Consider the following 17,407-nt stretch of genomic DNA (forward strand, 5'->3'; position numbering starts at 1 on the left):
TAAATCCAAGTCACGTGATTGTTCAAAGAATTATTATTTAAAAGGTATAGAAGGTGCGATATATTCATACTTTCTCAATCAGAATCAGCAAAAAGTTACTAATGAAATAGAGCCAAGTTGTTAACTAATCATTAGTATGAAACCATGAATTTATAGTGAATTTGTGACTGTAAGTAATTAACGTTAGTAAATAAGATTCTTACATGGAATTTTTTTTTCTTATTAAAACTGCTTATTGAACTAACTAGTAAAAGATTTGTCACGATTTCGTCACTAACTTTTTATACTAATTCTAATTTAGAATGCAGCGCTTTTGATTATCTAATATCGTGATACACAGTTGATATGCATATGAACCTATCCCAAGAAAAATACAAATAAAGATTCCAAAGAAACTACAGGCTGGTCTAGACGAAATTTAATTAAAAGGTGGCATATGCGATTTTCTGGTTGATTATGGAAACCTGGCACCTATGAAAGTTTTTACAGCAAACTTAAAATCATCGCCTGAGCCCACATTTTAGAGTCATTTCTTGTTTGTTTCATTTTTTAACTATGAGGTGCATAATTTGCATACAAAATGATCTTAAATGTTGCTTTTAAGTTTTTTTCTCAATTCTAAATTTAATATTTTATAGTTTTCGACATTTTAAATCTAAAGCAGGATAGAAAAAATCATTTAAAAATTTATTTTAAAAATCAAGCTAATCAATATATCATTTTAATCAATATATTTTAAGCGATGTTCTAGTATAAAAAAAAAAATTAGTAGGTATTCTGTGACGCTTGATTTTTAAAATAAATTTTTAAATAGGTGTCGCTGTATCATAAAATAAAATATACATAACTATGAAATTAAATTTAAAATTTAAAAAAAAACTTTGAGGCAAGATATGTCATCAACTTGTCTATAAACTCTACATAGATAAACAAAAATTGACTTTTGAAAAATGTCTCAAACGATAATTTTAAATTTGATCTGAAAACTACCATGGGGCGCCAGGAAATTATAATCAACCAGAAAATCTTATATGCAAGAAACTTTTAATTAAATTTAGTTTAGTGTTACCGTGCATAAGGTTAAGTTTTAAGAAAACAAAAGATCCAAGAATAATTTATTGAAAACAGCGAACGCATTTTAATTTCTATTTAATTCTGTTACGCGACGTAATAGCGAATAAGGATGGAAGTTGGCAAAAAGTTTATGGTAAAATTTTATGGTTGAATATAAAGTTTATGATATGTCCTGGAACGAACTAACTTTTTGTGAATCTTTCTATAATATCTTACAGGAGATAAGGTACAGAAGATCATTTTTGCGCCAAATATTCACTCAAAACCAACAAAATTTCTCTAATGATTTTAAAATCTTAAATAATACAAAATACTTTTAGTTAAAAATCCTCATTTTCTATTAAATTTTCGACAAGAGTCCCTATTTTGGCATTTATTATTGTTGGTACAACGTTTCCAAGATTCTGAAAATGAAATACAACAAAATTTACATTGAGAAAAAAATCAACCGGAAATGGCACTGGGGAGGTATCAAACAAATTGTAAATTTCACTCTGGAATGGAAAATGCTTGGACCTTCGGATTTAAGTTGAGGCGGAGGATAAAGAATTAACGATTTGAAAATTATACCTACATTTTTATAATAATATATGGTAATAGTTTATTTCGCAGGGTATGCCTAAACTCTTTGTGCATGTAACGATAATAAATTGTAGCTTTTCCAAAACCAATGCTATTATGCATTTCTATTTATCTCATATGATAATCATGGATTGATCTCAATTCAGTGACCTACATATAGGCATATAATTTTTTATCTAATCATATAAGACAAAAAGTAAGCAGCCTTTGATACACGGATCATCGGAATATAGCGGAAAATTCCCAGCAGAAAAATGTTTGTTATTTCAGCAATGGAAAATCAATGGTGCGCCGTTTAGCCACAGTTTACGCTGATCAAAATTTTTAACTTGTTTTTTTTCAAAGGTAGAACAAAATAGGCAATTTGAATAGAAGCAAGCGTACAATCTCTCGAGGACGGTTGATTTAATGTACGTAGTCCGCAAAAAAAAAGGCCAAACTCAGACCTCACAGTCCCTATATGGATGTACCTGAAGTTCCGAACGTTCAAATGAACGAAATATTTTTCCCTATTTCTATTTTACCCATAAATATTGTCCCAACTGCAGTTTAAAATATGCATTACAATTTTGTTTCAATTTTATTTGCAATGTAAATTAGCAAAAATTTTAGCACTGATTCTGGTCTGCAAAGTCATCAGTAAAAAATTTCGTTAATTTGAACATTAAGAACTTCAAGCACATCCTACATGGGACAAAATAGACAAAATGGTACTTTTTTCTCGCATAAATGGTAACAAATTCAGAATAAATGCATAAGACCTCAAAAGAATTCAATTTAAATCCCCAAGAATTGGAAAACCATTTTTAAATAAATTTTTTTTATTGATTTCCGTAAAACTGAAATGATTTAAAATCAATTTCAGATAAACGATAAGATTTCAATGGAATTCATGAAAATTCAAATGAAATAAGATCAATTTCAAAATATGTTTCATTGAATTTAGTGAATTTGAAATGAGCTTCGAAAAATTCAAGGGGATTCAAAAGAATTGTATGAAATGCCTGTGAATTCAAGATGAAGTTAAAAGAATTTAGGATCAATTAAATAAAAACTTTCAAAAATTCCAAAAAACGATTGAATTGAAGAAAATTGAGCGAATTTAGAAGAATTCAAGTAAATTAAACCCTACGAAAACCCTCACTTTTTGTAAATAAATTCTTTGAAATTTATTAAAAAATTTTAATTCCTTAAAATAATTAAGACTCTTGGAAATCCCTTGAAATTCTTTAAATCTCTTGGAAGTGCCTTAGATTCTTTTGAAATACCTTATAATATTCCAGTCTTTGAAATCCCTTCAAACTATTGAAATAAATAAACAAAATTCTGGGAATCTTTTAAAATTTCCTAAAATATTTCAAATCCTTTAAAATCTTTTAAAATCTCTTATGCTCTTGAAATTTTTCAAGAAATTAAAAAAATACCTTAAAATGTTTCAAATTCTTTGAAAATGTATTCATTTTATCAATTTATTTTCGTAGGATCAAATAAATAAGAAGAAAATTTAGTAGAATTTATGTGAATTAAAGAAAACCCTACAGAATTCCAAAGATGACAAAATATCAGGCTAAATTAATAAGAATTCAAGGTGAATTCCAAAAACTAATGTCAAAACTCTTAAAATCTTTGAAACCTTACGAAATACCTCTCTGTTCTTGAATAAATTCTTTAAAATCCGCAAAAATATTAATAAATCCCGTGAAATTCTATGAAAGCTGGCGATATTTTCTGAAATCCTGAGCAATTTATTAAAATACATTAAGAGAATAAAAAAACCCTTAAAATAATTGAAATAGTTCGAAACCTGATACAATCTCGTGAAATCTTTTTAAATATCGTAAAATCTCATAAGCCCTCTAAAATCTTTCCATATATTTAGAAATTATAAGAAATTATTTACTCTAAAATATTTCAAATCCTTTTAAATCCCATCAAATTATTGAAATATACTAAAAACTCCTTAGAATCTTTTAAAATTCCCCAAAATATCAAAATCCTTGGAAATCCTATGAAATACCTCACTTATCGTGAATAAAATCTTTGAAATCAACTAAAATATTACGAAATGGCGTGGAATTTTATGATACTATTTCCTGAAATCCTAAAAAATGTATGAAAAAAATTTTAAAAATGCGTTCATATTTTTCAAATCCTTTCACCATTTTATCAATTGATTCACAGGAACAATTCAATACAAAATTTGAAAGTTAAAAAAAACTATTGAATTGACTAGGATTAAGTAAATTTAGAAAAATTCAAGCGATATAAAAATATTCGTAAGAATTTAAAAGAACTCAGGTTAAATTAATAAGAATTGAGGGTGAATTTCAAATTTCTTTAAATTTTTAGATTTAGTATTATAAAATCCCGCGAAATTTGATGATGACATTTCCTGAAACCCTAAAAAATATATTAAAATATATTGAGAGATTTGAAATATCTTAGAAGTTTTAAAAATACCCTAACATATTAAAAATCCGTTGAAATTATTTAAATCTATTCAACATTTATCGACATCTTTAGAATTACGTTGAAATATTTCAAAAGAATTAAATTTTGAAACAAGTAGTAATAACATACAGTAAAACTCTTCAATAGCCCTCCCTTCAATAGCTCTTCCGAGAATTGACGCCGCGCCGCAGGTAAGTGTAAGAGGAGTGCGCGGAGTCTGCGGTTGTCACTCAGGCGAGCACTCAAACGTGAACAAACAAAAGCAGAGCAGGCCATAAAGAGTAATTTCCCACCCATCGTCAGCCCCAAAATCGGCGCTATAGAAATGTTTCAATGTAATTAAATTCGAAATCAAAGAGATGAATTTTTAAACAAATGGTTGAATTTTCAACTGAAAAAGGTCAGCCAAAAAGACGAATGCTCAACTAAAAACAGTTGGATTTTCAACCGAAGACATTAATTTTCAAATAAAATGATGAACTTTTAACTGGAATAGTTACACTTTCAGTTAAAAAATAAATAAAAAAGAATAATAACATTCAATAAAATAGTTCAATTCTGAACCAGAGAGATAAGTTTTCAAACTAAAATGATGCATCTTCAACGAAAAAAATGAATTTTTATGAAGTTTCTTAAAATATATTCTAAAAAATTATTTAAATCTTTACAAAATTTATCGGGAGCTTTAAAAAAAACCCTGCAACATTTCGAAGAATTGAAGACAATTCAAAAATATATTAACACATGAGATAATCAAGTGAAAAAAATTGGAATCTAAGAATCTAAACTGAATATAGGGTACAATAGGGGATTATAGGGCCCGGTCTGTAACGCCTACAAAACCGTTTCACTTTATGTCAGTTTTAGTGGTGAACGTATCATGAGGTGCACATAAGCTCAGCACTGTCACGTGGAAAAACCCACGTGGATGACTAGCGTCATTGGCCTGATCTGCTAAAAGTTTATAGAATAATTGATTGCGGCATCGGATATCTGGCAACCACTGACACTATTGACAGCGCAGAAGAAACCAAGGAGAAATACAGTGTCGCATCGTGTCGCTCCACTGCCGACCAAGATGTTGTCGGCAGTTTTCAGCCGATTTACGGTGAATAGCAGCAAACACCTTGAATGATTTAACGCCTTCCTGTTCCGACCACCTTGAGCATATCTATTGTACTTTCGAAGTAATTAAAGTATCGCCTGATCACTTATAGACAAGAGTAGTTCCAAAAAATCTAGATCAATCGTTAAATTGCCGTTTTTAGTACTTTACTTTAGATCTATTAAAGTCTTTATGATTTATCTCAATGATGCTAATTTTTATTATAGTAAAATATTTCTGGCAAAGAATTTTAATGATTTTTTTATGTATAGATGTAAATTTTGAAATCACCCTTTTTTCGAATTCTAGAGCAAATGATCCTTTTAGTCAAATGTCATGGATAATCAGAGATATGTAATGTGTAGCATTTGCAATGTTTAGATGAGTCCAACACGACAACTTTGAGGGGAAGTTCTATTCGTGGCTTTCAATGAGAGAATACGCTTTTGACGCAATGTCCACTTAAAAATAGGGTAGAGTTTTTGTCAACCTTGTGTGCTACTCTGTATCTAGTAGTATCGTATATGTACAATATGTTTTGTTTGCAATTTGCATGTTTGGTGGTTTCCGATCATTGTTCAACCAACCGGTAAAAGGTGCGGCTGGAACAAAAATTAAAGAGTGCTTATAATTTCATAAGTACTTTGAAGAGTTTGAACAAGAGGGACCTCGAGATATTAAGATGTGTTTGATGTATTGCGGATACAGTTTATTTACTCAAATGACAAATAAATTGCATGGCTTTGTAAGAAATGTGATGTCGGATGTTGATAATGAAAGACGCAATAATTGTGTGAAATACCAGAAAAGAATAATGCAAGATCTGATAGAAACGGAACGCAGAAGTGTTACGTCGGACCAGATGTCCTGTCTTGTTAATTTGGTTGTCCGCGATAAAATCTGTGGCAAACAAATTTAAATAGAAGAAGTAGATTATATAGAATATATTCAGATTTGATAATAACAACAGATGTATCAATCCTTTATGGGTTTACACTGGGCCTAATCACTTCCAAATTTTTAACTAAGCGACTTCTGCAGAAGGTTTTTTTAATCAAATTTGAGACTTTAATTTTATCTCAACGACCGCATTTGTGTAAAGGTAACACGTGTTTCATACCTGTCGCATTAGCTTGACACGCAATAAATAGCTTTTCTCCGACCTTCTGGACACAATTTTCTTGGAAAAAAAATCCTGCAGGACTCTCTCGTCTCCACTAGAGCCGATTGAGTTAGATGGCCAAGATCACAAAGATAAAAATATGATCAAAAACACAAAATCTCGTCAAAATCGTCACGACGCAAAGTCTTCCCTGATGATGTTGCACACGCCTGAACCTGAACGCTCCTCTCCAGTCTCCCAACGAGCTTCGCGTCAAACCAGCATCAAACTAACTTCTGAACTCGCGCAAACTCGCGCGAGTGATTGCGAAGAAGCTTCAACTTGTGAGCTGTGGCTGCAAGAGTGGGAGATAGTAGTGGGGACACTTAGAATTTTCAAATAAGAAGGGATAGATAAATAGATAGGTACATAGTCAGGTACATAGCCAGACAGATAGATAGACTTGCCAACCAAGATCTATATCAGCAGAGAAACACAGACAAAAACTGCAGAATGAAGCAAATCCTAAGATAATTGAAAATAAGTAATTAAAATGGAAGATTCTCAGTTGTTAATTTTATCGGGTCAATTTAAAAGAGTTCAAAAGATTTTAATGATTTCAAAGAGTTCTGATTTGGACGAGGGAATTTTGGAAAAGAATGAGCATTCTTTTTTGGAACATCAGATAACTTTTTGCCATAAGAATTATAATTCTAAATTTGAACAAGTATTTTTTGTTTGAATTCCAGTCATGTTTTATGTCACACCAAGTCAAATAATAATTTTTAAAGCGAATTTCTTGTTTGAAAATAAAGATTTATACTCTTTATCAAAATTCCCTGGCTTAAGTCTAAATTATAATTATTTATGGAAAGTCTAAATGATAATTCTTTACGGAAATTATCTCTTCCAAGTCACAGTTAAATGTATTTTTTAAAATTACCTGTTTCAAGCCAGAATTACATTTATCAACAACATTTTTTATTGTAATTCATAAATGTCGTAACTCCCTGTTTCCGAAATATGGAAGAGGGAAGTTTCTCATTGCAGTGAATTCTGACTTCTAACAGGTTTTTTATTCACTTCTTCCAAATCAGAATTAAAATTAAATTATTTTAAAAAATTCCAGTTCGATCTCAAACGCTTCCCTGCGCTAAGTGAAATTAAATTCCCTGTTCTAAACTGAACTTAAAATGAAAATATTATCATTCTTGTCCCGAGGTCTAAATTATAGTTATTTACAGAAATTCTTGTGATGAAATATAAATTATAATTATTTACGAAAATTCCATGTTCCATATCAAAATTACGTTTATTTCCCGAAAGGCACTGTTCTAAGTCAGAATTATATTGGAAGAAATTTGATCAATTTTCAATTTTTTTCAAAACTTCTAGAATTCCTCAAGATATTTTGAAATCAATAAAAATTTTCTTTTTTTCTACAGAATTAATCTTTCTTAATAAAACCTAAATCGTTGCCAAAATTTATAGAAATATGATTATCGGAACTAGTAATTTTGTTTGGTTTCCGGTATCGAAATTTTTCTACTATTGCCAAAAGTGTATCGAAATTCTGTGAATAAAAATTATTTTAGCAGACTTTTTTTGATCAATTTTTATTTATTCATGTCAATTACAATTTTATCATTAATTAATAAACTTGGGAGAACCGTATGTACATGTTTAAACAAATTTTAGGATAGTTTAAAAAGCAAACGTCTTCTTCCTCATAATTTAAAATTGAAAGACACTATAATTATAATAAACAAACAAAATGTTTTCAGTCATCACAGGTTGTCACCTATTTATCTTTTTTCAGCTATCTTTGAAATTATGTTGTTTTTGAAAGAAAAGGACAAAAATTTGAGGTATTCATTTAAACCATTTTTTTGCTAAAGTCATGAATATTTAAATTGGATAAAGGATAATGCAAGTAATAAAAAAAAGTTGTCCATAACACTTTCGTCTAAAACATTTTTTTTTGCCAATAGACTACTTAAATGTCAATAAAATGACACTTCACACTTTTCTAGCTAAACTGCGGGTTCAATAGTAAAAATAAACTTGAAGAAAATATTTTATTTTTTCATAAGCAACATTTTTCGTTTATAGTACTTTCGCCTAAAATCTTTTTTTGGAAAGTACATCACCTAAATGTCAAGGAAATTCCAGTTTATGGAAAAATGACAAAAATGTAATTATAATTCGATTTTTGCTAAGGGTTTAAAACAGAATTGAACTTCAGGTACAAACATCTTTTTCATCATCATTGTTTATTATTTATGATCTTAAATGTCGACAAAATAAATGCAACATGATAAATATTTTAACATACCCAGTTAAAATTTTACTTTCAAAAAATAAATTAAATATCTAAATTATGTTATATTCTTACAAAAAACACTGCCTTCAGATTTAAGTGATCTATTGGCAAAAAAAAGTGTTTTAGGCGAAAGAGTTATTAACAAAAAAATGTTGTTTATCAAAAAGTAAAATAATTTTGCCACGTTAATTTTTTAACTTGAACCCTCTGTTCAGTTAAATAACTGAAAAATGCCACTGTCTAGACATTTGAATGATGTACTGTTCAAAAGAAGGTTTTAGGCGTAAGTACTATAAACAAAAAATGTTTTTTATGAAAAGTAATGTTTTTTACGTTCATTTTTTCTCTTGAACCCGCAGTTCAGCTAGAAAAGTGAAAATTTTTATTGTATTGAAATGTATGTCGTCCTTCGGTCAAAAACGGGTTTTAGGCAGGTGTTAGAAAAAAATGTCGTTTATCAAAATATAAAATAATTTTGTCGCGTTTATTTTTTCCACTTGAACCCTCAGTTAAGTTAAGTAAGTGAAAAATGTCATTTTCGACATTTAGGTGATGTTTTGTTCGAAAGAAGGGTTTTAGACAAAAAAGCTACCATAAAAAATGCTCCTTGCCAGAAAATGAAATGGTTTTATTATATTCATTCTTTCATGAGAGTCCAGAGTGAAGAGAGAAATTAAAAAAAGAATATTTTTTATCTTCAATTGCCTTGATTGGGATCTAAGATAATTTTTTTTAGGAAATAAAAAATACGGAAAATTTGTTTCAATTAAATAAAAATCTCAGGGAGTAAGACCCAATGAATTTATGAAACTCAAATAACTTTAATGTCGCATCGGAGCTAATTTAATAAATTTGTAAAATTTTACTCCATAGGATTTTTTCTTAAAACTAAAAAAAGTTTTTCTCTTTTAAAGCTAAAGAAATATTTAGTGAATTTTGAACTTTAAACGTCCTACAGGAGTTCAAGGAAATTTTATATAGAAAGAAACAATAAATACGTGTTCTTTTTCATTAAACTGTACAAATGTAGAGGGTAAGACCTTAAAAAAAAATTTTAATTGGTACCCTAGTGTGGAGTCTTTTTTAGTTCATGCATTTCAAAAGTAAAAAAACTGAGAAAAAATCATTTCATTTGACCTAAAGCGACCTGACTGGAACTCTAAGTAAAGTGAAAAGTAAGAAATCTTTTTTTTTTTAACCAAAAGGAAAACAATCGAGAGGTACTGTTTCCAAAATTTAAAAATGTTGATTTCTAATAGGTACCCCATTGCAAATTTTTGCTAATTATTAGTAAAATGAATGCGCAATGACCACAAGGACCACAGAGTGAAAATAACTGATCAGAGCCCGCGGAATGAAGGGAACCACAGTAGATTGTCATGATCAGACAAGCCCACCTGGCTGTGATCGCTGATTGGTCCGCCATTTGACACACCCGCAGCGAATGTATACATTTCCTTTTTTGCTCTTATCAGCTTGTAAAAGTGACGAGAAAATTACGTAGTTTTCAATTCCGACTAAATTCTACGCTCATAAGGAATTCCAACGTATGTGGCGCAATAGTTTATAATTTTTAATTAATAATAGTCAATAATGTTATTATTTATCGTTAATTGTAATCAATAGTATCAGTTACTAAATTAATAATAAATACTACGATAAAGATGCATACAAAAATAACAACGAAAAACCCGCTTATTCATACATAAACTAGCTATAGCTTATTGTTTATTTAATTATTTTTTAATAACAATCATGTTAGAGTTTGTGAAACACTTTCTTAGTGGGTCATTACCACTGAGTAACTGGCAACATGATTTAGTTAAAAAAAGAATTTTCTCCGTTGAAAAATGCTAAATTTAATATTTGTTTACAATATTGTCATTATCAATAACAATATTTAACGTAGATAATTTTTCTGTTTCATCATTTCATAATTTAATATTGATTTGAAAGAATGTTGATGAAAAAAACCAAGAAATCAAAAAAAATCGATAAAACACAAAGTTTTTAAAAATGTTTATAAAAATAGTAATTGTTAATTTATGATGTTTTTATTCTGAACTTTAAACACGTGGAAGATTAAACGTGGAAGAATACGATATATACTTTCACTCTGATGAATAAAAAATTAATTTCATTTATTTCTTCTGAGAAAAAAAATAGTATTAGTAAAAAAGTCTAATTTTTACATTCTATTTGTTTAAATCATCAAGTCCGAACATTTAAATTATAATGAAGTCTTTGTAAATATTTTATTCCTATCTTGTATAGTTTCAAAATCACTCATGTTTTTTTTCAGCCAATAATATAATTTACTTTTTTTGTAGGTGTGTCCTTTAAAGGTTGAAAAACGACGCAAGTAATTACAAATAAGTAGAAATGCAGCACGTGACTTTCTAAGTGTGCAGTAGAAAAGGTAGTTATCGGTAAGGCATAACACTGGGAAAAAATCACTTTTTTGGAACAAACATTGCCCCACAGTGTAATTTTGAACCGAATTTGATGATTTTTTGAGAAATGATCGCAAGCGTGCCAGATATAACAGCTGTCTGTGAATATTTCACTAAATCCAAATTTTAAATATTTTATTTAACTACAAAGTTTACACTTTTTTTGTGCCTGACTTCAGTGATAATATTTCTTTGAAGACATTGAAAATCATAAAAATAGATCATAAATAAATGTATTAACTAACTAAAAATATTTTTCAGTGGGTTAGAGTAAGAAACAAATTGTTTATAATGTTATAAACAAATTAATGAACACAAGTCATTTTTTCGTGATTCGCAATGATTAGTTATTTTTAAATCAATTGCTATTATGTATAAAATATAACCGATTCTAATGTGCGTTTTCAATTAGTTACAAATAGCTACTGTTAGGCAATTATTTAAACAATTTTTACAAACAAATTTACATTTTGACTATTTTTGTATGAATAGGGTTAATTTTTTGCGAAATAAACTCGAATTTTTTACGATAGACCCCTTGCTGTTATGTATTTTCTAATGACAAAAGTGGTTATTTATATAAACCATTTATATAAATAAATGGACATTTTTACCAATTTTTCATGAACAGACTTCATTTTTCGTGTGTAATAAATTCGAAACGTCTTGCCAAAAAAAATGTCTTTTTTGCAATTTAAAAAAAATGACAGCAAGGAATCATTGGTAAGACCGAAACCTTGAACAAAAGTGCCTAATTTCTAGACTAGAAAGTGACTAAAATCGACCAAAGGTAACTAATAATGTGCAGTAATAATATAAAGAATCATATTTGGAATATAACAGAATTCAAAAGGATTCGATGAAATTTATACGAATACCAGGTGAATTTGAACGAATTCAGGATTTGAACCTTTTAAGAAAAATTTGAGTGAATTTATAAAAATCAAGGGGATTTAAAAGCATTTTATAAAATGCCTAAAAATTTATGGTGAGTTTCAATACTTCAAGGAAAAATTTTAAAATTAATAATCTATATTTAATTGAGTAGAATTGAATAAATTTAGAAGAATTCAAGAGACATTGATGAAATTCATTAAATGTGAAAGAATAAAATTGAAGGAAATTTAAAAAATAAAAAATTCCATCGAATTAAGTAAAATGGAAGTGAACGCAATTCAGGGCAAATTCAAAAGAATTTAATTAAATTGAAAAAATAAAAAATAAACCAAGTAGTTAAATAAAATTCGAGTGAATTGAGATAAATTTGAAGGACATGAGAAGAATTCGATAAAATTCATAAAAATGTAAGGGTTATTAAACAATATTAAGTAAATTAAAAATATTTCAAAAATATTAAACAAAGGAATTGAATTCATCGAATTGAAATAAATTGAAAAACATTCGAGGCGATTATAAAGAATTTAATCAAATGTTTAAGAATTCAATTTGAGTTTAAAAGACATCAGTGTAAATTAAAAAAATAACTAAGAAAATCCGTTGAATTGAGTGGAGTTGAGTGAATTTAGAACAATAACATTAAATTCAAATAACTCAGGGTAAATTAAAAAAAAATAAAGAGAATTTTGAATAATTTAAGATAAAATAATTTAGGGTCAATTCCAAATGCATTCAAATGCATTCAACACAATTAAAACTCCAAAATATTAAATTGATGATTTTAGTAAAACTGGAGGGAAGTAAGAAGAACTCTTTATAGAATTTTAAACATCATTTTCTAACCAAATAACATCCATTGAATTCATTGCATTTTAAGGGAATTGAAAAGAATTCAGGGTGATTTCAAATGAATTATATAAAATTTAGAAGTCCTTGGGTTCTCTGTCTTAATTTATTAAAAGAAGCGATTGAAGTGATTTTTCAGTTTAAAAAGTGATTAAAAGTGACTTTAATGAGGGTGCGACAGACCTGCTTATTCATATAAAAAATATTCTAATGTGCATTTGTTTATGAAAACGGTTTATTCTAGTAACTTCCTCAAAAAATGAAGTTTATTTATGAAAAAATGGTAAATATATGTATTTGTTTATAGAAAATGTTTAAATAATTGGTAAACAGCAGCTATTATTAACATGTAAGCCTGCATTAATATCTTTCATATTTCATATTAAACATGCCCATTTAAAATGTCTAATCATCGTGAATAAAAAAAAATTACTTCATTTTATTAAACTGTTTATAATATTATAAATATTTTCTTTGTGTACTCTAACCAACTGGACAGTATTTTTAGTGAGTTCTTGCATTGATTTATTGAATGTTTTAATGAATTTTAAAGTCTTTAAAGAAATGACACTAAAACGTTAGACGAAATAAGGTAAAAATTTTTTATTAAATAACAATCAGTTGAAAATTTTAAAGCGCCACTGACTACAAAATAGAACAGGTCCGACTGCGGATTGCGGTAAAAATGTAAAATTGTAATTTTCAATAGAAACTAAAAGTTACTTCTGAAATATTGGTTTTTAATTTTTTACAAAAATAAAAACTTACTCCGGAGATATTGGAACGCTGAATAAGAATAATAAATGTTTTATACCAAAAAATTCTTTTGTTCCCAAAAAATAAAAATGTAATGTGACGGTATTGCACTGTGACTGAAGATTTTTCGTTAAAAGGCCTGAACAAATATTGTCTTTTCTTCAATAAACAATAATAATTTTTAAAAATATCGATTCTGAAAGATAGAAAAAAATTATTACTATACTTAAATCCTAAAATAAAGTTATAAGTAAAATTTATATTAAATTTTGGTTATTGCTATATTGAAAAATGAGAATTTGAACAAACTTTTAACAACTTTTAACAAGAATTTATATATTTTTCCCCTTTCCAAGTTAATCATACATTTATTTCCCGAAATTCCCTGCTCTAAGTCAGCATTGTATTTACTTATAAGATTTACTATTTAGAAATATAGTAACTCCCTTTTTCTTAAATTTGGAAGAGAGGATAGTTTCGAATTCTGGCAAATTTTTAACTGAAAAAAAATCATTTTTAATTTCAAACAAATTCTGACCTGGATCAAGGAATTTTCAAAATCAGACGAATTTTAAGATCACATAAAATCCCATTAAAAATGGTACTTTTAGGCGATCTTTATCAATAAAAAAGTGTATCCCCTCACTGTGCGTTCTATCGAGAGCAACCTAATTTAAAAATATTGATAAAAATTTAAAAAAAAAGTATTTTTTAAAGACATTCTCACAGATATCTCAGGTATTATGCTTTTTCACAGAATTTGATGAATATAAAATATAACGAATTATTTAAAAATTTACACCAATATTTATTAATGGACGTCATATGTATTAAGAACATGTACAAAGCATTGTATACTTTGTAGGATTCTTCTAAAATGATAAAAATGATATATAATTGCCACATATGGTATGGGACCATCACAGTCTGCTGCGTTAAAAAATTTCCTAATTTTTTTTCTTGCGATAATTACTTAATTATACTTCACAAGTGTCGCTTTGTCTCACATCATTGGCCTGGAAAAAAGCTTATTTTGTGTTCTATTCATCGACTCGACTTTTCAAATAGAATGTCGTAACTTGTAATAGCAGGTCGATGAATATAGGGGTCTGATGTAACCGCATCGATAATAAATTATTCTAGTGTCAGCTTTAGAAAAGATAATAATACAAAATTGCCTCTTTAACAAGAAATAATTATACCTCTTCTGGTTATTAAAATCTTAAAAATTGTCTTGTACACATACATTTCTTTCTTTAAGGAAATAATCTTTGTATTTAGCTTAATACATAATTTTTGTTATATGCATAAACCCAGTGGATCAGAACCATTTTCAGTTTCTTTTAAATTTAAGGGCATGTAATACTTCATCATGTGGTGAATCGGGTTTAGTTCACCCGGGTTTTTGTCCACAAAAATTGAAAATTTTCAAAACTGAATTTCGAGAGGCTAGAAAATAGTGTAACGGACACCCCCTAACTCTTTTTTGAGATAATAACAAAAAAATGTATTCTGCTAAATAAAAATTGTTTGCTTACGCACTATTTTGAGGTTATAATTGGTTGTCAGCTCTCTGTCATTCCGATAATGTAGGTCTCTGTCGTACCGATCATGTCGGTAGATACTTTGAAATTATTTATGAAATAAACCTTTTTAATTGTCTACAAACAAGGTCAGTTCCGGGTCTATGTATTTTTTTTAATGTAAAAAAGTTTCGGCCAAAAATATTTTGTAGTTTAAAAGTAAAGCTGGGAGAATTGTAACATACATAACCTCAAAATAAAACCACACATCAATCAAATTTAGCAAAAAACAATTTTTTTTTTAATTATTCCGCAAAGAAAGAGTCTCTGCTAAGAAATAATATGTTGTATTTAGCCAAAATTAGTAAAAACTTATCGATCCCATTTAAGAAATAATCATTTATTTGATGAACTGGACACTTTAACCTCAACTCAATTTTTTTCTCATTTTTTTGGGAATCAACAAGATTTGGGAGTAAAGTGGTACCTTGATAATGGATCTTTTGCACTGCACAAGATGGGACAATTAAAACTACAGAAAAATTGAAAAAAGTTAAAACTACATGTTTTTTTTAAAAGAATCCTACTGTAGCGATCATAAAATATTTTTGATAATCTTGAAAAATAGGGAATTATTTTCTTATCAAAACAAAGAAATTTCTGATTGAAGGTTTTAACAAAATTAAAAAAAAGGACTTCAGGATGATACTAAGGTAGCACTTATATGATCAGCCGACCTTATCTATATTTTAGTAATAAGCGCGAAATAAAAAATGAACAGGGTGCCACAGACTAATGTACTTGATAAAAGTGTAAAAAGTGAAAGGGTAAACAGGGAAAATTTTCAGGACTAAATAGACGAATTTTCTACTAAAAAAAAGATAAATTTCTAAACAAAAATTGAATATAGTTAAATTTTCAGTTAAAACCATTAATATTCAAGAAAATAGTAACATTTTCAAACAAAGAGATGAATTTTCAACTAAAATGAAAAATTTTCCTCAAAAAAATTAGCGCTAAACAAAATAGTTCAAATTTCAACCAAATATATTTAACTTTTAAAAAAAGAATTCTCCACGAAAAATTTAATAGTAAATATATTTGAAATTTCAACAAATCAAAACAGGAACAGTTTAATTTTTAGTTTAAAAAATTATTTCAAAAAAATAGTTGAATATACAACCAGAAAGTAGCATTTTTAACTAAATAAGATTAAGTTTATACCAGAAAAAGATGAATTATCAACAAGAAAGTTAATTTTCGACCAAGAAACCTAAATTTTCAACTAAAAGGGATTAATTTGTTACCAAAAGATATTAATTTTTAATCCCAAAAAGATGAATTTTGAATCGAATAGTCAAAATTCCAAAAAAATTAAAAACTGCAAATAAAAACAGTTGCATTTTCAACCAAACTGCTGAATTTTTTAGCCAACGCTACGGCGACCTTATCAGCAATGGGCAAAAGGCAATCTATGAGTGAATTCGAGCTATAAATCGGGACACCAGATTTAAAACGACACAAAACGATAAATTAAAATCTGTTGCAGGTAAGACATGCAGCGGTTAAAAATTATAAATATTTCAGCAAAAGTTTCACTGAGGTAAGTAGAATAATTCTGATATCGTCTACTGCGTGACGCTTAAGTGAGAAAATTTCGGTCAAAAATGTAGAATCAGTAACAGAAAATACGACAAAAATTTGTTCTTACTGATATATTTCCTCCGAAATAAATTAGACTATTGTAAAGGAATTAAAACTTACTCAATACCATTTAGCAAAAAGCGCAAAAAGCAACTGACAGGTGGAAATCCCCGGTTCTCTCCAATTTAATGAAGTTAAACGACGATAGATAGCGCTGTCGTCTCAATTCTCGCTACATCTCGAATGAAATTGGATCGATTATAAGGCGATAGATTACACAGGTCGACAAAATTTGACAAAGCTCCGGAACCAGAGACCAGACCTAGTATACCCGAAGGTTTTTGCTGCGCTGAATCCGAATCCGACCTCAGAAAAATTCCATCACCCTCAGTTTTCGAGATATTGTAACCTAAAAGTGCAAAAAACACCGTTTTTTGCTATATTTGAGGTTACATAGCATCTTGAATAAATTTTTTTTCAAAAACGGGCGAAAGCATCACAAAGGAGCACCCTGGCCCTCTGAAATCCATTTTTCAGATTCAAGATAGCTTTTTTTTCATCGATATATCATTGATTGAAGTTCAGTATTTTCGCAGTTTCGTAACAACGTTAAAACACCCTATATAGCATATGTGAGGCTATAAGCCCAAT

The 17,407-nt window shown here is 28.5% G+C and overlaps 1 protein-coding gene across 5 annotated transcripts in view; it reads right to left on the bottom strand.

Moving 5' to 3' along the window:
* LOC117170679 (trehalase-like) overlaps positions 1 to 17,407 on the bottom strand; it is a 144,902-nt gene that overhangs the window by 28,298 nt on the left and 99,197 nt on the right. For 2 of the 5 annotated variants that reach the window (XM_033357619.1, XM_033357622.1), the window contains exon 1: positions 6,333 to 6,644. The exons of 2 other annotated variants lie outside the window; for them this stretch is intronic. The gene's annotated coding sequence lies outside the window, so the exon portion shown is untranslated. Of the gene's footprint in view, positions 1 to 6,332; positions 6,645 to 17,407 lie in introns of those variants that run through there. One more of the 5 variants, XM_033357623.1, reaches the window with a different exon arrangement.

The sequence above is a fragment of the Belonocnema kinseyi genome, chromosome 4, assembly GCF_010883055.1.
Source record: "Belonocnema kinseyi isolate 2016_QV_RU_SX_M_011 chromosome 4, B_treatae_v1, whole genome shotgun sequence".
Classification (NCBI taxonomy): Eukaryota; Metazoa; Arthropoda; class Insecta; order Hymenoptera; family Cynipidae; genus Belonocnema; species Belonocnema kinseyi.